At 38.8% G+C, this 21,839-nt stretch overlaps 1 long non-coding RNA gene across 2 annotated transcripts in view; it reads left to right on the top strand.

The window, feature by feature from the left end:
• The window catches only part of LOC125910604 (uncharacterized), a 430,115-nt gene that overhangs the window by 169,360 nt on the left and 238,916 nt on the right, over window positions 1-21,839 (top strand). For both annotated transcript variants that reach the window (XR_007454114.1, XR_007454125.1), the window contains exon 3: window positions 689-791. This is a non-coding gene — a long non-coding RNA (uncharacterized LOC125910604). The remainder of the gene's footprint in view (window positions 1-688; window positions 792-21,839) is intronic.

Genomic DNA, 21,839 nt, shown 5'->3' with positions numbered 1-21,839 from the left:
CGAGTTACTGCACAGAAACAACCCAGTGCCCCCATGGTGTATACAGCTGATATAGGAAGAAACTATGTGGCAGTTTCTAATCTGACAGTCATTCTAAAATTTTTATGGTATTATTATTATTATTATTATTTTAAAGTTTATTTATTTTGAGAGGGAGAGGGAGTGTGAGCAGGGGAGAGGAGAGAGAATCCCAAGCAGGCTCTGCAGTGTCAGCACAGAGAGCAGTGCTCGGCTCGATCCCAGGAACCGTGAGATGATGACCCGAGGTTAGACCAAGAAAGAGTCCCACGCTCAACCACCTGAGCCGCCCAGGTGCCCCTTACATGGTATTATTATTAATGAATTGTGAGGCTGTGGCTGAAAGTGTAATGAAGGGAAATCAGAGTTGAAAGAGACAGCGGTCTTGACCAGCTTCAGTTAAATTATCTGATTTGTGAAAAGCCATTAGGGTCTATGATTCTGTTGCTGTGGTCCTTCCTGAAGCCCACAGGCTCACTGGCCTCGTGGTAGACCCACCTCTGTGTACAACGACCGCTGGGCCCTTGGAGAGAGGTTCACAGCCTCAGTCTGTTACTTCGTTTGGGCCGGTGAGGACTACTTACTGGACCTTAGTGTCCTCACTCATTACATACTTGATTTGAAGAGCCTGAGGGATTCATTTATTCCTGTGCTGTCTGTTTCTTCCCAGGAGCAGGTTGGGTCCACACCATGTGCCCGAGAGAAGGTCCACGTGGATGAATGAAGCAGAAAAGGTTAAGAAGGCAGATCTGTGAGAAGGAGCCTCACTCGTGGTAAGGATGTTGATGCTCGTTTAGATTTCAAGGAGCTGACTTTAGGATTTTAAGCTGGGGAATGATGTGCTATGATGATGTACTTTGTCCATGTGGAGAACAGACATGTTTTAAATCCACTTGTTTTATGGACTGTGTCCTCTGTGCCAGGCAAGGTGGTGATCACCAGGAACCTGTGCTTTCTTCTGTAGTCCTCCCAGCAGCCTTCCGCGGTGGTGATCGTGGTCCCCAGGTTGCGGTTATGGAAACTAGAGACTTAGAAAAATTAACCCGTGGAAGGCCAACCAGTTCCATCCTGACAAAATGGAATTTACACCCGGGTCTATGACTCAACAGCCCCTTCTTCAAGTGCTGATTCCCGGTGTCCCCGCGTCGGGACTCGGGACTCAGACCCCTGCCCTGTCACTGGCATTAGAAAGGCGCTTCCACACCATTTGGAAGAATATTATTGGAAACTTCTTGTCTGTGCTCCAGATTCTTCTGTGGGGAGAAATAGGCTTGCCTTTTAAATTGAGAACATTTTCAAATGTTTTGGCAGTTGGCTCAGTAAAGAAAAGGTGTTCTTTTGCAGTTAAATTGGAGTGTGGCTTTTTGCAAATGTGATGGTATTTTAAAATGGCTCCTTCAAAAGGAGTATTTTCAGAAAATATCAAAATAGACTTAAACTCCTTGTGTCATGAAGCTGAAACACGGTCTTGATATACTTTCAAAATGTTTCCCTGTATAACAGATGCTTACGTATCACAGTAAGCTCATGATGGGGGAAGAGAAGGGGGAGGACAGAGGCCAGCCCACAGACTCTCCGGCCATAACTCCAGGTCATGGTTAGCTTTTCCATACCAACGGTCCCCTGCAAATCTCCCTGATTCCTTCCTTTTTCTCTCCTCCAGCATTCAATCTGTATCAGAAATTCCTGGCATAAATATAAGTGCTAATCAGATAAAATGAATCAGAATATCTGGTAGGAGATTCTGACTCCTCTCCTCAAAGGCTTTTTCTCTTTAAAGAAAAAATAGGGACTCTTTTACTTTATTGAAGATCATTTTAAACCCAATTCTTTGTTTTGTTTTTCTTTTTGACCACCTTCACCCATTTGCCTACTCGGGTCTGTCTCCTTGGGCTAAACCAACTGGGAACCTTCCTCAAGGTATGAAATATTTGCCTACTCTGCTGTACAGGCTTTATGGTTTCCACGTAGAAATCCTAAGCAAAGAACGAATGGCAGCCCTTGGCAGATCCCCTAAAACAACTTGGGTTTAATACAGGCAAATCGAATACTCCTAGATTCATACAGGAGCAATGTAGTAATTTTAAAAGGCAGAGCATGGAGATGGGCCACGGAAAGAGAGCAGATGCAGGCAGGGCTGTTTGAGGTCCCCTGTGGCGGGGGGGAGGCTTGCATCCAGACTTTCCGGGGCGCATCACCAGCATCGGAGCCACCTTGATCATGTAGTGACACGGGGAGTCTCTGTGGCTATTTCTACAGTCAGGCACCGCCTCCCTTTCTCCTTTTCCTTCAGCCAGGGAGACCTGGAGATTATTCCATTTTCTGTGATTTTCAAAACAAAAAAAAATGGTTTTCTGATTGATTTCATGGTCATTTCTCATCACTAGGACTTTATTCTCTGAAGATAGAACCCCCCCTATTTCTTCACTAAGTGATTCTTTTCTTAACTTTGGCCGTTAAGATTTACCATCCAATGTTTTCACTTGGCCAGCCAAGTATGAGAAGGTACGCAGCAGCACTGAGGCCAGGGCACCATGTGGGAAGTACAACCTCAGCTACTGTTGTGAGTTTTCCTATCCTCTGTCAGTCATCCCAGGCCGGTAGTACCACGGCCTGGCTTTTTGTTCATTCTTCTTTTGGTTAATCAACCTGTAAAATGGAACACTTACACAGAAGTCAATGATACTGAAGTATGGGAAAGAATCTGTAATCAGTTGGAAAGATTTGAATTTCTGGAAGCACTGTAGATGTCGGGCCTGGTTGAGAACAACCGATTGTCACTTTAAATCGCTCAGCATTTCAGACAGAAAACCATCCAGTTATTTTAACGGCCTCAGAAATGGGAATACATTCTGCATGCAAGTTAACTTACAGAAAAATGTAGGTTGCTGTGTGACTCTTTTAAGGATAACCTGCCTGTTTTCGGCCCTACTTTAATAGAAGTTAATTTTAAAGAATATTTTAAGTAATGTTTTGACTAAAACCTCTCGCATCTGATGAAACCATATGACAAATGGGTCTGTGAGTTGACGTTACAAAAGGAAAACTATTTTTGAAGACTTGCAGAGGTGTTAATCCCGAAGCTGACAGTTTTATTTATTTTTATTTTTTTAAGTTTTTATTTATATTTGACAAAGAGAACAAGTGTGAGCTGGGGAGGGGCAGACAGAGAGGGAGACACTGGATCGGAAGCAGGCTCCAGGCTCCGAGCTGTCAGCCCAGAGCCCGACACAGGGCTCGAACTCATGAACCCTGAGATCACGACCTGGGCCGAAGTCGGATGCTCAGTTGGCTGAGCCACCCAGGCGCCCCAGAAGCTGACAGTTTTAATTGTTGACAGTCACTGCTGGGACATGGTTGAAATCTCATACCAAAGTAACAGCCAGTAAATGGACAATGGCTGTGATTTCTGTGACTGAATACCAGTTACACTAAGCAATTATATTCTTGAAGGCTGTGTTGCCCAACGCTTGGTATTTGCTAAGCGTGTGTGGCTATTGGGCATTTGAAATGTGAATGGTCTGAATGCAGACAAGTTGGAAATGTAGAATAAACATTGGCTTTAAGGATTTTCTGTGAGGGGCACCTGGGTGGCTCTGTTGGTGAAGTGTGCCTGACTTTTGGTTTCGGCTCAGGTCATGATCTTACGGTTTATGAGTTCGAGCCCTGCATCGGACTCTGCATTGACAACGTGAAGCCTGCTTGAGATTGTCTCTCTCCCTCTCTCTCTGCCTCCCCGCTGCTTCCTTGCTCTCAAAATAAATAAATAAACTTATAAAACAAAGACTTTCTGTGAAAAAAAATGTCAACATAATTTTTGTTAGAATATAGGAGGAAATAGTATTTTGGGTATATTGAGTTACATAAAATACGTATAAGTTTATTTCACTTATTACTGCCTTTTAAATGTCAGTAGTAGAATATTTAAAATTCCATGTGTGGCTTATAATTGTGGCTTTCATTGCAATTCTGCTGGGCAGCACTGCTCCAAGGAGACTGATAGATGCAAATACATTGTTAAGAGTGAATTCATGGGGCGCCTGCATGGCCCAGTTGGTTAAGCGTCCGACTTCGGCTCAGGTCTTGATTTCACTGTTCGTGGGTTCGAGCCCCATGTTGGGCTCTGTGCTGACAGCTCACAGCCTGGAGCCTGCTTCACATTCTGTCACCTTCTCTCTGTCCCTCTCCTACTCATGCTCTGTCTGTTGCTGTCTCTCAAAAACGAATAAATGTTAAAAAAAATTTTAAAAGAGTGAATTCACATTCCTTTGAACAAACGTGGCAGTTTTATTAACCTTCGGGACACGTCTGAGAAACTGTTCTGTACTTTGCCTTGTAATTCTCTCCTTCTGGTAACTGATCCTTATTAACATACATACACATTTCCCCGCCCCACACACTGTATCCTCAAAAGAAGGGGGAAGAAACCAGGTGACTGATCTCCTGGAAGGAGAACTGGAATGAGATTCGGAAGATGTGGCTTGTAGTTAAAATTTCTACCAACAGCTCTCTGTACTGACAGTAGGCACTTAGCTGACCAGTTCTGGGTTTTCCAGTCTGCAATGACCCTCTCCTGCCCTAAAACAAACACTACAGGTGCAGGAGTGACAGGAAAATTGATGAAGAAGCTGAACTTGGGTGGAAGAATTGGAAAGAAGGCGCCACTGGTACCTAGAGCAAGGTCCCTCTTCAGCTGTATGGAGACAGGCATCCACAGGAAAAGATTTCCTGTTGGTTTCTGCCCTCTGTGCATGCATTTTATCTGCACAGGAAGAAATACATCCCTCTCCTCCCAAGGCAGTCCCCTGTGAAAGGAATTCCTTCTCTGCAAACTACCACAGATCATGGTTGTGGCCTTCCCACGAGCCATCCCTCCGCTTACGTGGGGTCGTGGGCTCATCCAGCCCAGCGCTATCTGTTGTCCTGCTCACAGGCAGCAAATTCTCCTCCCGGTGATGTTGCATCTGTCCCCTTCCTGACTGGCCTTCTGAATGTGCACCCCTGCCTTCGGGTCAAGATCCATGGCCATGTGTCTGGGCCTTCCAGCCTCTCGTTTCCAAGGCTCTTGAGGCTATGCTGCCCTCGCTGCGAGTGCGCTCGTAGGTTCCGACTCCCTGGCAAGGCAGAGATGGGTCTGTGGGGGGATGCGGGATGAGGCGGTTGCAGGAGGAGAGGTTTGTCTCTGGGGGCTGAGAAGGAACAGGGACAGGTGACAAGGAGAATGATAAGAAGAGGGAAAACCTCCCTGACGCACAGCATGAGTGTCTCCTTTCCTCATTTACTGACTCAACTTATTTAATGGTCTTTACTGAATACCGGACAGACTATGGACCTATGAGTACATATGTGCAGACAGAACGTCTTCTCTGCCCTTAGAAATCTTTAATTTGCAAAATCATCTGAATCTTGTTTCTGGATCAAAATAGGAGGTCCCGTTTTGGTTCTTGATACATGTGATGATTAATACTGCGTTCCTATTGTTCTATACAACCTTGCTCTACTCTAGAACGTACCCCAACTCTATATTTTACTACCGCAAATCAACTACACTTCAGTTTATCCATAAAATAAATAATGAAAAAAGAAAAAAGAAAAGAAGCTGAAAAACATCTAAAGTCTGAAATTATATGGATTGATCAGAGCCTGTCTTTTGTACTTAAACGTTAGATAGTCTCGGACTACAGAAAGCATTGGATGTAATCAGGTATAATTTATTTTGTTGTTTTAAGTATGCTTTTTACTTATACATTTATGGTTTCCTCAAACTCACACACATACATACACATCTAAGTTGGTCACTGTTGATGTTCATTACTGTTTATATTTTTTATTTAATTCTGTATTAAATTACACTCTCGTACGATATCACTAACAGTTCTTTCTGGGATCCTCATGTGAGCCCACACATTGTGTCTGATTCCCTCTCATGATTCCTCGGGAAGCCTTCAATTGTCACTGCTCTGGGGACTGTCCTGGTGGCCGTATCCCCATGCTGCCTTCACCGAGTGCCTGGCAATGAATTCATCCTCCCACATTCTCCACTGAGGCCACCTTAACTCCATCTACCTCTGACAAGTATTTGTAATCAGAATATTCAGAGGAAAATGAAAGGCTTCAAGTAAATAAACCTGGGGTTTTCCCTGCCTTAGTCCAAGAATCAGAGGTTTTTATCTACTTTAATAAAGAAGAATTGTCAATGCTCCTCCACACACTTTCATTTATAACTTCATAAGACCATGTGAGTAGACTATACGTAAATACGACAGACATAAGAACCAACCCAGCCTGCCCCACACTTTCCAGGGGATCTTCAAATTGTAAATGCCTTCGAGCCCTCCAGAAAAGCTTCCCCACACTGTTGCACTTAGTAGGTATGAACACCAGTAAGAAGAAATTCCCTAGCGTGCAACCAGGGACAAGTGGCAGCCAGGCTCTGTTACAAAACCTGCAAGCTGGGTCCTCTTGTGGACCATCTTAGCTGAGAAGAAAGTATGAGGCCTGGTCCTGGTGTGGAGATTACAGGAGAGGTCTAGGGAAGGAGCCATTTGACTGCCAAGGAGCCACGGAGAAGGAGAATCAGGGGTACGGGAGACTCTGTGGTGTCTGCAACTAAGTGGCGAAGTTGGAAATGATTAAGGGGGGAGAGCCTTCAGTTGTAGGAACTGAAGTTTTGTCACAAGGAGATAACAGAGGTGCCCTCGATTCCCAAGGCGCGTGGCTGTGCTGTGAGCGCAAGGGCGCATAAAGGGGGGAGGGGAGCACCTGGAGAAGCCCAGCCTGGGGTCCCTGGGTCATCATCCTACACCAGGAAACAAAAAGCAAACCCACCTGCAAGCTCTGGGCAGCACAGATGATTTCCTTGTGTAGTTTAGTAGTTGGTGTGTGGAGTTTACATAAGGACTCAGCATGACATTTATCACCCAAAGAATTTCTGGCTGATATGTGCTACATGTATACAGATTCTTGACCTCAAGATAAACAGAAGGGAGGAGAGGAAAGGGTTTTGGTGATGATGTCTTTGGAAGTACTTCCAGAAGGAGAGTTGCTCAGCGTTAGTGGTTACGTCCCTCCCTCCCCCATAACAGTGTCTTGAGCCAGCAGGTTACAAATCTGTGTTTCTCCCATCCCCCCACCATGCCGTCCCTGCATAGGAGACCACTAAGGACAGGAATGAGCCACATGAATACAGATGACTGAACGCCAAACATCATCATTCTCATTTCTTCATATAATAGAAACTGTGACCTTAAGGGAACGTATCCTAGGTAACAATGTGACTAGTGACATAAATGTTACAATACTGTATAACAATTAATCACTCTATACTTGGACATCATTGTTGTGGCATTTATAACAAAAAACTTCTCTGCTCGCTCCTTTGTATTACATTCACATACTTAGTTGTGTCTGTTTGTCTTAGACGAAGCTGGATCTTGGATAAATGTGTTTTAGTAAAACTATTGCAGATTCCACTTTCACTCTGCAGAAGCAGTCGGCCTACTGCTGAGTGATTTATTTAAGTCTTAGATAAAATAATCATTGCTTTCTCACAAGGAATAAAATTGCTTTGCTTACATGGGGAGACAGAGAAAAACAAAACTAACAAAAAATGCTTAGTGGAGATTAAAAGACTGTTTAAACCAAAAACCATGTGCATATCAATTTTTACAGTGAGCGAGGTGGAAAGAATTATTTCTAGGAGGAAAAAAAACCACACCTGAATATGGGGTACACCTGGGCGGGGGGGGTGGGTTGTGCCATGTCCTGTGCGTAAGTGTAAGCATGAAACCATGAAACCGTGGGGTTAGGTTGGAGCTGGTATAAAGCAGCTTGCAAGTTTTGCAAGGAGTGATTTGCTCATTCGTCAGTGATTCTCAGCCGTTCACACAACTGAAGGAACCTGTACCGTTTACAAAGTCATATGATTTTAATTTTAAAAAGCCTTGAGATTCTCAGAGATGTAAAGAGATGACAGATTAATAGACTTCTCATGCAGCCTAATACTTGAGCAAATCCTTAAAGCTGCCTTCTGCTAAATTAATACGAAGAAGAAGTGTGGCTTGCCACCGTCCCGCCAGCTTATGTTATCCATCTGATTGGCTTGTGACTTGTTGCTGGATTATGATTAAAGCAGGGGGGAACAGATGGGTGATATAGGTTGTTTCTCCTAGAAATCCAGAGAACACATCCTGAGTCAATTAGACCTAAACAATAATGTTTCCCCATCTAAATTTCCTTCTCTTTGTATGGCACCTTTGAAATGAAAATTAAAACTGTAGTAAGATATCACCTCACACCTGTTAGCATGGCCATCTTCTATTTTTGATAGGTAGAGAGAGAGAGAAACAGAGAAAGACAGAGTACAATCAGGGTAGGGGCAGAGAGAGAGGGAGACATACGATCTGAAGCAGGCTCCAGGTTCTGAGCTGTCAGCACAGAGCCCAGCATGGGGCTCGAACCCACAAACAACGAGATCATGACCTGAACTGAAGTCAGATGCTTAAGTGACTGAGCCACCCAGGTGCCCTAGTATGGCCGTCTTCTAAAAGACAAGAGATAACGAAAGCTGGCAAGGATATGGAGAAAAAGGAACTCATGTGCATGGTTGCTGGGAGAGCAGACGGGTGTAGGTGCTTTGGAAAACCTGGAGGATCCTCAAAAAATTAACAATAGAATTAACCCTGTGCGCCAGCAATTCCACTCCTGGGAATGTATCCAAAGGAAACAAAACACTAACATGAAAAGGTATCTGAACCCCCATGTCCACAGTAGCATTATGTATAAAAAGTAAAATGTGAAAACAATCTAAGTGTCCATCAGTGGACGAATGGATAAGGAAGTTTGTGTGTGTGTGTGTGTGTGTGTGTGTGTGTGTGTGTGTGTGTTATGCAATATAACAGTCATTGTGGGGGAGGGACAAGGAAATCCTGCCATTTGGAACAACATGGATGGACTTTAAAAGTATTATGCTAAATGAAATAAGCCAGACAGAGAAAAACAAATACTGTATGATATCACTTATATATAGAATATAAAAAAAACATTTCTAACCATATGTGATCTACAAGAGACTCACTTTAGATCCAAAAACGCAAATAGGTTGAAAGTGAAAGGCTAGAAAAAGATTTTCCATGAATATAATAACCAGAACAGAGCAAAGGGGGTACATTTTTATCAGGCAAAGAGTCTATAAATTGAAAAAAAAACTTTATAAAAGACAAAGAAGGCCATCATCAATTAGTAAAAATTTCAATATAGGAAGAAGCTATAACAATTAAAGCATTTACACACCTAATAACAAGGCACCAAAATGTATGAAGCAAAAATCTACAAAATTGAAGACAGAAATAGTTCTACAGAATTAGTTGGAGACTTCAATATCCCACTCTCAATATGGATAGAACAGTTAATCAGAAGATAAGGAAGCAAATAGGGGACTTGGACAACACAACAAACCAATTCGATCCATCAGACATAGAGAGAACACTTTACCCAACAACAAGTCTTCTGAAGTATGTATTGATACCTTTCCCAGGTTAGAGCTCATGTTAGGTCCACAAAATAATTCTCCATAAAATGTAAAGGATGCTATCATATAAAGGATCTTCTCTGATCATTATGTGATAAAGTTAGACATCAATAACAGAACACGAACAAAAATTATAAGTATGTAGAAATAGAAAAAATATATATATTCTTAAACAATTAGTGGATCAAAGAAGAAATAACAAGGGGGATTATAAAATATTTAGGGCTGAATGAAAATAAAAACATAGCATACCAAGATCTACGGGATGCAGCAAAAGCAGCACTAATGGGAAATTTCATAGCTGTAAATGCTTACATTAAAAAATGAGAAACATCTCAAATCAGCAGCCTAGCTTTAAAATATAAGTAACGAAAAAGAACAATCTAAACTGGAAGCATGCGGTAGAAAAAAAACAATACAGATTAAAGCAGAGGTAAATGAAATAGAAAAATTTAAATAGAGAAAATTAATGAAACCAAAAGTTGCTTCTTTGAAAAAAATCAAAATACTTGTCAAACCTTTAACTAGGTAGACTAAGGAAACAGAGGACTCAAATTACTAAAGTTAGAAATGAAATTGGGGGCATTACTACTGATTCTACAGAAATAAAAAGGATTATAAGAAAGTACTAAGATGAACTGCACACCAACAAATTGGGTAATAAAGATGAAATAACCAGATATCTAATAACAAAAAAAATTCTACAATTAAATCAATAAGGAATAGAAAATCTGAATAGACCTATAAGTAGAAAAGGAGATCAAAACAGTAAATAATAATACAAATAAAATCAAAATGGATTCAGTGACGAGTTCTAACATTTGAAGAATAACACCAGCCTTCTTAAACTTTTCAAAAAAAAAATTGGAGAGAAAAGAACTTTTCAATACTTATTCATTTTTTGAGGACATTTTCCTGATACCAAAGATAGACACAGACACCAGAAGGAAAGAATACTACAAACCATTGAAGATTGATGTAAAATCCTCAACAAAATTCTACCAAACTTAATTCAGCATATTAAAAGGATTACATATCTTGAGCAAGTGGGATTTATTTCTGGAATTCATGGATGGCTCACCATATGAGAATCCATCAAATGTAATATGCCACATAATACAAAACAAAGGGGCAAAAAACACATGTCATCTTGATGCATAAAAAGCATTTGACAAATATATGGGATATATTTGCTTTGCTTACATGGGGAGACAGAGAAAAACAGTGAACATCAAACAAAAACAGTGAACAAAAACAGTGAACATCATACTCAATGATGAAATACTGAAAGCTTGTTTTCTAAGATTAGGCACAAGGCAAGAGTGACTGCTTTCACTAATTCTAGTTAATATAGTACTAGAAGTTCTTTCCAGAGCACTTAGGCAGGAGAAAAAAAAGATGGCATCCACATAAGAAAGGAAGAAATGAAATAATGTTTGCTGGTGATATATGTAGAAAGGTATGAAAATTCCGCAAAAAGTTATTAGAAGTAATAAATAAATTTGGCAATTTAACAATAAAAAGTCAACACATGGAAATTAGTTGCATTTTGGAGAGTGACATCAGATGGCAACACAGTTCTTTCTTGACTTCAGCCTCCCTTACAGGAAGACAAACCAGCAACTCCCCATAGTCAAGACACCACTGTAATTATTCCAGAGCCCAGTGGTGAGGTTGAAGCATCCCCCAGACAACAGACTAAGAAGGATCACATTAGAAGTGTAAGAGCCGTTTCACTTAAACAGCACCACCCATTCTTCAGTCTGGCACACCACCAAACCACGAGCACCCTGTTGGCCTATAAAGTTAATCCAGTGGGAAAAACAGAACCCAAGGTGGACACCCAGCTTTCCCAGCATTTCATGATAATTCCTGGGAGGTTCACTTGGGTCTCACTTCACAGGGCTTACTAGGGGAACCTCACAGAGTGATTCATTGGCATATTCTATAAGTTCTGCAGTCCAGTATCCCAAGCTGAGCTGACTGATGAAGGTGCTTCTCTGCCAACACTTGTAAAATCTCTTAGAGGCTAATGAATTCAGAAAATTTGAGGAGAGAAAGTTAACATGCAAAAATTAGTGATGTTTCTGTACACTAACAACAAACTGTCTGAAAGAGGAATAAAGAAAACAGTTACACTCACAGTGGTTACAAAAAAAAAAAAGAGAGAGAAAGAAAGAGAAAGAAAGAAAGAAGGGAAGGAAGGAATAAAGGAAGAAAGAAAAGAAAAGAAGAGAAAAGAAAAGAAAGGAGAAAACAAACCAACAAAAAGTGTAGGAATAAACTTAACCAAGGAGGTGAAAGATCCATACACTGAAAACCATAAAACATTGATTAAAGAAATTGAAGAAGACACAAATAAATGGAAATATATCCCATATTCATGAAATAAAACAATTGACATTTTTTAAGTGTTTGTACTAACCACAGACATACGTAAGTTCAGTGTAATCCCTACCAAAATTACAATGGCATTTTTTTATAGAAGTAGAAATAACAGTCCTAAAATTCATGTGAGACCACCAAAGACCTTGAATCGCCAAAACAATTCTGAGAAAGTAGAACAAAACTAGAGGAATTACACTTCTTGACTTCTAACGATACTACAAAACACTAGTAATCAAAACAGTGTGGTACTGGCATAAAAACACATAGACCAATGGTAAAGAATCAAGAACCCACAAATGAACCCATGCAGGTATGGTCAACTGATTTAGGACAGGGAGCCAATAATACTCAATGGGGAGAAGATGGTCTCTTCAGTAAATGGTGCTGGAAAACTTTGATAACCAAATGCAAAACATTGAAAAGAGGCTCCAAACTTAACACCACTAAGAAAAATTAACTTCAAATGGATCCAGTAATAATTAATATCTGAAGCTATAGAACTAGAAGAAAACCGGGACAAGCTTTTTGATATTTAACTGGGAAATGATTTTTTTTTGAAATTATACCAAAATCACAAGCAACAAAAGAAAAAACTCATTCATTGGGACTACACTACACTAAAAGCTTCTGCACTGCAAAAGAAATGATCAGCAAACACAAAGGTAACCTATAGAATGAGAGAAAATATTTGGAAACCATATATATCTGATAAGGGGTTAATATCCAAACTATATAAAGAACTCCTGTAACTCAACAACAACAACAACAAAAACAAGTAATCCAGTTATAAATGGGCAAGGGACCTGCATAGAGAAAATATACAAGAAAATATAAGAAAATATACAAATGGCCAACAGGGACAGGAATGGCGCTCAACATCACTGATGATCAGGAAAAGGCAAATTAAAACTACAATGAGATATCACCTCAATCTGTTAAACTGGCTATTATCCCAGAGACTGGAGATTTTAAGTGCTGGTGAGGATGTAAAAAGAAAAGGGAATGCTTGTGTGCTGTTGGTAGGAATGTACGTTGCTACAGACATTATGGAAAACCGTATGGAGGTTCCTCAAAAAACTTAAAATATAATTACCATGTGATTCATCAGTCTCACTTCTGGGTATAAATTGAAGGAAATGTAATCACTATTTAGAAGTAATATTGGCATTACTATGTTCATTACAGCATTATTTATAATAGCTAAGATATGGAAACAATCTAAGTATTTCTTGATACATAAATCAATAAAGAATATGTGAGATATATATATATATATATATATATATATATATATATATCATAAAATGAAAGAAATCAGAGAATGACAAACTCTGTATGATTTCACTTATATTTGGCATCTAAAAAGCTACTCATAAAAACAGAGTAAATTAGTGATTACCCGGAGCAGGGCATGGGGTAAATGGGTGAAGGTGGTCAAAAGATATAAACTTACAGTTCTAAAATTAATAAGTTTTGGAGAACTCATGTACAAGGTGGTCAGTATACTTATCGATACTGTATTGCATAATTGAAAGTTGCTAAGTGAGTAGATCTTTAAAGATCTCACACACATACACACACACATGGTGACTTGTAAGGTATTGAATGTGCTAACTAACCTTATCATGGTAAACATTTTACAATGTATACATCTGTCAAATCACATTGTACACCTTGATCATTTCAAAATGTTTTGTGTCAGTTGTATCTCAATAAAAATCAGAAAATAATTAGTTGCATTTATATATGCCAATAATGAATAATCCAAAAATGAAATTATGAAAACAAGTCCATTTATAATAGCATCAAAAAATAAAATATTTAGCAATTAACCAATGAAGTGAAACATTTATACAATGCAAAAACATTGACTAAAAAAAATTTAAAGAAGACATAAATAAATGGAAACTCATCCCATATTCATGCATTGGAAGACGTAATATTGTTGACAATATTGCCCAAAGCAATCTACAGATTCAGTGTAATCCCTATCAAAATCCTACAAATTTGTTTCTAGAATTAAGAAAAGTCCTAAAATTCAATTTCAAGGAACCTCATAGAGCCAAAGATTGATTGATTTAGAGAGCATGAGTCAGGGATAGAGGCAGAGGGAAAGAATGTTAAACAGGCTCTATGATCAGCACAGAGCCCAGCAGGGGACTTGATCCAAAGACCCTGGGATCATGACCTGAGCTGAAACCAACCTAGGTGGTTCAGCTGGATGCTCAACCAGCTGAACCATCTAGGTGACCCTCTGAAGTGATCTTTAAAAAGAACCATGCTCTTCAGACTCATACTGTCTCATTTCAAAACGTAACTACAAAGCTAGTGATCAAAAGAATGTAGTACTGGCATAAAGACAGACGTAGTGATCAGTGGAATACAATAGAGAGTAGAAATAAATCCTCGAATATAGTTTGAAGTGCTTTTTGACAAAGATACCAAGACCATTCGACAGGGAGGGATAGTATTTTCAATAAATGGTTCTGGAAAAACTGGGTATCCACATGCAAAGAATGAATTTAAACACTTCACACCACATACAAAAATAAACTAGAAATCAATCTAAGACTTAAATGTAAGACCTAACACTCTACAGCTGTCAGAACAGAGCAAAATCTTCGCAACGTGGGATTTGGAAATGATTTCTTGAATATGACACCCAAAGCATAGACAACAGCAACAAAAAACAGATAAATTGGATTTAATGAAATTAAAAATTTTGTAAATTAAAAGACACTGTCAACTGAGTAAAAAGGCAGCGTGCACAATGGGAGAAAATATTTGGACACAATACCTCTGCTGTGGGAGTTATATCTGGGATATATAGAGAACTACTAAATTCAACACTAGCACCACAAAACAGCAATAACAAAACAGTTCAAAAATGGGCAAAAGATTTCAATAGACATTTCTCAAAAAATGGTATTCTGATGACCAACAAGCACATAAAAAGATGTTCAACATCAGTAATCACTAAGGAAATGCAAATCGAAACTATTTGAGATATGATCTCACACCCACTAAGATGACTATTATAAAATTAACAAAAAACCATAAAATGACAAGTATTGGCAGAGATGTGGAATAATGTGCTTACTTTCACATTGCTGGGAATGCAAAATGGTACAACTGTTGTGGGAAATAGTTGATATTTTCTCAAAAAGTTGGGAATAGAATTACCATATGATCCAGCAATTTGACTTCTGGGTAATTGAAGAATCTAGCATTATTCACAATAGTTAAATTGTGCAAGTAACCCAAATGTCCATCAGTAGATGAATGGATAAGCACAATGTGATACACACACACACACACACACACACACACACACACACACACTGCAATATTATTCAGCCTTAAAAAGGAAGGAAATTGTGGCATATATGCTAAAACATGGATGGACTTTGAAGTCATTATGCTAATTAAAATAAGCCAGTCACAAATAGGCAAAGGATGTTTAATTCCAGTTATATTACACTTACGTAGAATAGCCAAAATCATAGAGACAGAAAATATAATAGAGGCTCCTGGGGGTTAGCAGAAGAGTTATTATGTAATGGGTAGAGAGTCTCAGTATTACAAGATAAAAAGAGTTACGGAAATGGATGATGGAGATGGTAGCACAACACTATGAATATTCTTGATATGGTTTAACTGTTAACTGTAAAAATGGTTAAGATGATACATTTTATGCATTTTATTGTGTATTTTACCATAATAATTAAAAAAAACATAAAAAGGACAGGTGGAACATGCTTATGGTATTAATACAGTTAGAATCCCATAAGGAGAAAATAGAGATAATGGGTCAAAAATATTTGAAGAGATGGAATCTAACAATTTTTAAACTAAAAAAATCAACATAGGGATTCCAGAAGCAGTTTGTTAGTAAACTTCTAACAAAACACATACAAAGGAAAGTATACGAAGTTACCTCAGATCAAAACTGCTTGAAAAGCAAAAGCAAATGTCTCTCTAGGGCTGGAAAAATAACAGCTACCAAGCAAAAATATACACAATGAAAATATTCCTTAAAAATAATGTGAAATAACAATTTTCAGACAAAGACTGAAGAACATTGTCCCTAGCAGATTTCTCAGTAGAATTAAAAAAAAAAAAAAAAAAGAATGAACAATGTATTCAGTCAGAGTCAGGAAGAAAATCACTCAAATTAAAACATGGAAACACAACTAGAAAAGGGTAGGGTCAAATGGAAAACAATAAGCCGAGAAAAGGGAAATACACAGATGAAAGTTTGTTTTGCAGCAATATCACAAAATGGTTAACTACAAAATTATATTAAACTATAATGAGATAAAGATGCTTGTTATAATCTCTAGTGGAACAATTAAAGAATAGTTAAAATGTTTTGCTAACAAATTACTTACAGGACAGAAATGAATCACAGAAATTGTTTGATTCACCCAAAAGAAAGCAGCAATGACATAAAATGGAACAGAGCACAGATGGACCAAATGCAAAAAAAATCTATAATAATAATATGATCACAAATGTTATCTATTTATATCTATATCAGTATTTAGTAATTATACTAAGTATGAATGGACTAAACCCTCCAAATAAAAGGCTAAACTTGTCAGATTTGACTTAAAAATTGTATGGTACTTAAAAGTGATACATTAAAATAAGGCTGTACAATGTGAATTTAAGACACAACCAGATACTCAAGGATAAGTTACCCACCTCAAAATCTTTAGGTTAAATGCATTTCCACATATCCACTGTTTTTGCCAACTAAGGTAACATTCACAGCTCTAGGCTGTGGATATCTTTGAGAGGCCATTTTCCAACCTCCCCCAGATACGCATCCAGATGTCCTTTCCTATCGGAACCTGACTTTACTCTTGGAGACTCATAATCATATCTTGAGCCTGGTCTTCTGCATGGCTAGCCCTTCACCTGTAGGAAATGAGTTTCTCTTTAAACACTGTCAAGGAGTTGTGTCTTGATTTGATATTTGGCTGACAAAGGCTTTCGTTTTCCGTGTTCAATACGTCATTTACACCCAGATCTGATAATACTTTTAATTGCAACACCCCCCCCCCCCCGCATCTCTCCCCTGTATAGGAGATATTGCATATACTACTTGGACCCATCGCAGTTCACAGTGGGTGACAATCTTGGTGATATCCGTGCTACAGCATGGCACAGGGCATATACACTTCACTTAGCACCAGTGCCATGCTCATTAATAACATCTGACCATTGAGGAGTCTAACTCCAGGTTTCAGTCTTAGAGGATTATAAACTGCTTCCTAAAATGAACCGGTTTAGGTTACTGAATTTCACTTGTCTTAGAGTGAGTTCCTAAAAGACACACCCTGAAATTAGGATTCATGTGTAAGCCTTTTATTAAGAAAATGCTCTTGGGGAAAAACAGTACAGAGGCAAAGAAAGCAGGGAGGTGAAGGGAAAGAAAACAAGCAAGAGGGCACTTCCAGACCAAGTTCTGAGGGAGGCAGTTCTAAAGCCATGCTACCCAGAAGCTCTGGAATGTAAATTATGCTTGGTTCCAGCTCAAGGCTTAGGAGCTTGTTTTTATTGTGCTGCACCCATCAGTTACTGGCTGCCCTGGGGAGACTTAACTCCCCATCACTGTAGTTCTGTGTATATGGAAAAAGGACAAAGAGGACCCAGGGACTTGAGAACAGTTTTCCAGAGACATGTTCCCAGAGCCAGCACACCAAAACCTGCAAGGGTCAGTAGAGAAGGTAAAGGATCTGAGGGTGTCTGAGCGTGTCATTGACAGGGGCTGCGGTGACAATGAACATGGTTAGTCGTGTGCCACCAGCACCTCCCTACTGCCCCCCCTACTCGCTCTTACCACCTTCTCATTGCTTTCCGAACATACCTGTCTTCAGCTGTGTTCGCCTTTCCTGTTCCCTCTCTTCAGGATGCTTATCTCTTGGATTTAAGAATGACTCCCTCTTGGCTCATAATAACCCTCCCAAGAAAGGCTTTCCATAACCACCATTTTCAGAATTATACTCTGCTCCCCACCATGAGCAACTTTGATAGGCTCCCTTCTCCTGCTATGTTTCCTTCATGACTCGTTACTTACAACATCTGAAGTTTATGTAGCTTGGCTTCAGATTCTCAGAATTATTACTTCCTGGCTTTGTAAATTACCTTCTTTTTTCTTCAGTATCTTTATGTTTCCCATGTCAGGGCTTTTGTTAATATTAGATGGGGTAATGTGGGTAATGCATGTAAACTTCTGAGAAAAAATGTGCAGGCACACATCAGATGTCCAATATGTGCGAGTGAGGATGTGATTACTGCCTTTTCCACTCAGGATCTGAGCTCCAGTAGGCACAAGGCTTTCATCTGCTTTAACTGCTTGCTCTCAGTAAATAGAACCTTTCCTGGCACATAGTAGGTATTCCAAAACACGGGTGAATTAATTCGTTTAATTAATTACACACGTTTATCTTTTTAACAAATTGATCCTTTCACTCTATGGTTTCTCCCAGCTTTTCTTCATAATCAGTAGTGATGTCGGTGGCTGAATTGATTGTGAAAGCAACTAAAATCAACAGATCAGCCATGCCTCAGAAACTCAATTTTCTGAGAGACTGCACTGCCCCTGCCCTGTGCTACCTCTGCGGAAGACGGTGAAGAAGTGAAATCGAGTGCAACAGATGGCATTTGAGTGTCTGCACGTGGCAATTACCCATTCTTTTGGAAAATTGGGCACTGATTATTTTGGCAACAATTTTTATACTGCCACACTCCTACACTGGTTATTATTATTTTTTTACTGGCAGCTTGTTTCATTGTCCATGTTTCACAAATTGACATCAGGAACAGTGGAGCAAATGACTCAGTGATGCCAACATGTCCCTTCCCTCGGCCACCATCTCATACCCCCTATGTTAGTAATTTGATTTAGGTGGAGTTAATTCTTCCCAGTTTGATAAAAAAAATTAGAGTGATGACTGAAGCTACACTCATAAGTATCGCTTAACATCGATGAAGCACAAGTCCTTTGAAGGGATATCTTCCAGTCCCCAGTATTTCTAAATCATCCTTAGAAATCTTTGTCACAGTTAAATTTGATCCCCATTAATGTATTGGCCCCAGTGTAGACCAAATTATTTTCTATTTCCTTCCTAACTAGTTTTATTTTATTTTATTATTATTTTCACCATTTATTTCTTTTTGGGAGACAGAGAACAAGCTGGGGAGGGGCAGAGAGAGAGGGAGACACAGAATCCAAAGCAGGCTCCAGGCTCCGAGCTGTTAGCACAGAACCCGATGTGGGGCTGGAATCCACGAACCATGAGATCATGACCCGAGCCAAAGTCAGACGCTTAACCAAGTGAGCCACCCAGGTGCCCCCTTTTTAAAAATTATTTTATTTTTTATTTTTATGTTTTATTAGTTTTAAATCTCCTTTTTCTTCTTACCACCACAAGAATCCACAGCTCCATGCAAACATGCATGTCTATTAAAAGCAAACAATCAATTAAAGAATCTAGTCCTGAAATCATTGCTGCACTGTATGCTAACTTGGATGTATATTAAAAAAATTTTTTTTAAAAAGCAAAGCAATCGCACAAACAACAAGAACAATAACAGAACAAAGAGGATAATTGCAAAAAAAAAAAAAAATCCCAGAGGTCATCAGCCTTAGTTGTGAGGTTAAGTGAGCGCTCTAAGTGTTTGGACCTGTGCACTTAGAGCTTAAGGTTATGGAAGTCAGGACACAGAATGGCCTTCTCTGACCATTATTGTAGTTTGTATTTATGGTGGTTTGCAATTTATTATTTGTTCTTGCTGTTGTTTGGTGAGGCCAAGGGAAAAAAAGACCGAATTGAAAGCAAAAAAGTTTTGAAAATATATTAAAGACACTGTAGAAGGATTTCCTTCTGCTCTCAGAGAAGGCATTAAAAATTCCAGAATCAGAATTTTGCTTGTTCTTCCTACAAACTCCCTCTAAAAAGTGAGGATCTATTAAAAAGTTCCTGAGGGAACATGTTACTGTTTTTGTAAAATGTCCTTCTAGTTTTTGGTTAGAACATGTCGTTTTTGGTTAGAACATGGGAAGCTACCACGTGACACAAAATAGGAAAGCTTATATGCCTGAGGGTTCATGTTGTGAATTTAGCCCTTTATTTTCTGATGAAAGTAATTAATACATTTAACTTCTATATATCTTCATCAATTTTAGATATGATTTTCTGCACTCCTGCTATGAAAATCATCTGTGCCCTTACTACTTTGATAGTCTTTATTGTTCAGTCCAAATTGTCATTCTTTAACATTATTTTCCAGATTGTTGTAAAGAATCTTGATTATATGCACCAGACAAAGTTTTGTGGCTCCTTTTCTACTTTGTGACAAGCATGAAACTCAGGTTATGCGAAATGACTGAATCACATGGCATTAATTCATCCCTTTCTCTCCATTAAAGAAACCACAAGTGAACAAGAAAAGGAGCTAGGACAGCTCATGTATAAAGATACTAGCTTTATCCATTTAATAAATGTAATGTGCCTCTAACACGAACACCAACAACCTATTTTTATTTTTTGAAAACAGAGTGTTACTAAAATTCATATGAAAAATTAACATGAAAGAATGGTAAGAATTCCTGAAAAAAAAAAACGCTAAAAAACTATGTGAGCAAACTGTAGCAACCAGGCATTTAAACATGCATATAATTCCTCGAAATGTTCCTGGCACCTACTGGGCAGAAAGACCAGTGCAGTAGAGTCAAAAATCTAGGAAGAGACTCAAGTGCAAATGAAATTTCAGTGCATGAGAAAAATGGCATCACCAATCATTGCTCCAGAGGTAGACTTTTTCAGCAAATCGTGGCAGAATGATTTGATAACCATTTAGAAAAAGAGAAATTTAGGTCCCTCTCACAGCATATACAAGAAGAAACTTCATACAAGTCATTAATGTAAGCAAAAATGAAATCACACACACTAACTGGAAAATTGAATGCATTCCTCCATGCAAGAAAAGGCTTCTGAGCCATGACCAAAATTCAGATGCAGTAAAGGAAGTATTAATAAATACATAATGCTTAGAAACATACTTTTGCCTGAACATTTATCTAACTTAAAATACACATGATGTATGTAAATGGAAAGAGAATGAGAAGTGGCTGCTGATGAGGTCTGAGTTTCTGGGATGAAAATGAGCATCGTCTAGAATGTGAAAATGTTGTAGAATTGGTTGTGATGGGGCTTGTATAGCTGTATGAATACATTAAAACTGTTGGGTTATACATGTTGAATTGAGGGAGTGAATTGTATGTGAATTTTTTCTCAATAAAACCATTACCTTTAGAATGGAAGACATAGTGCCTTTCCATGGGAGAAAACTGGTGTGTTCTTATCTAGCCAAGTGATCAAAATTGATACTTGACTGACAACAAGTCAGAATGACATCTGTGATTTCAGATATATGCCTCTAAGAAGGACGTTATCACTTATGTAGTATCCCTGCCAAAAACACAAAAGTTATGAATCTGATTATATGAGAACAAAACCAAATCGGGGGATAGTTTAAAAAACAACTGACCTGTGCCATTGACAATCATTAACGTCATAAAAGACCAAGGCTGATCAGGAACATTTGTGGTAAGGAGGCTGCTGCAATGATGATGAACTATATTTCACCGTCTTGGAATGGATCACATATCAGAGAGGATACAAATCTATAAAGGGCCTTGAGATAACTGGTAAAATTAGAATTAAAATGTATCATAGATAATAATTAGTGGAGCAATATTAAATTACTTGAAATTGAAAGTTGTATTGTGATCTTCTAAGAAAACCTCCTTATTAAGAGATATTCATTAAAGCATTTCTGTGTAAAGCATTGAGTCAAGATATTTGCAACTTAGTCTCAGTTGGTTCATCAA

Source organism: Panthera uncia, chromosome D1 (genome assembly GCF_023721935.1).
Source record: "Panthera uncia isolate 11264 chromosome D1, Puncia_PCG_1.0, whole genome shotgun sequence".
Lineage (NCBI taxonomy): Eukaryota > Metazoa > Chordata > Mammalia > Carnivora > Felidae > Panthera > Panthera uncia.
This window is presented reverse-complemented; position numbering and strand designations above follow the sequence as displayed.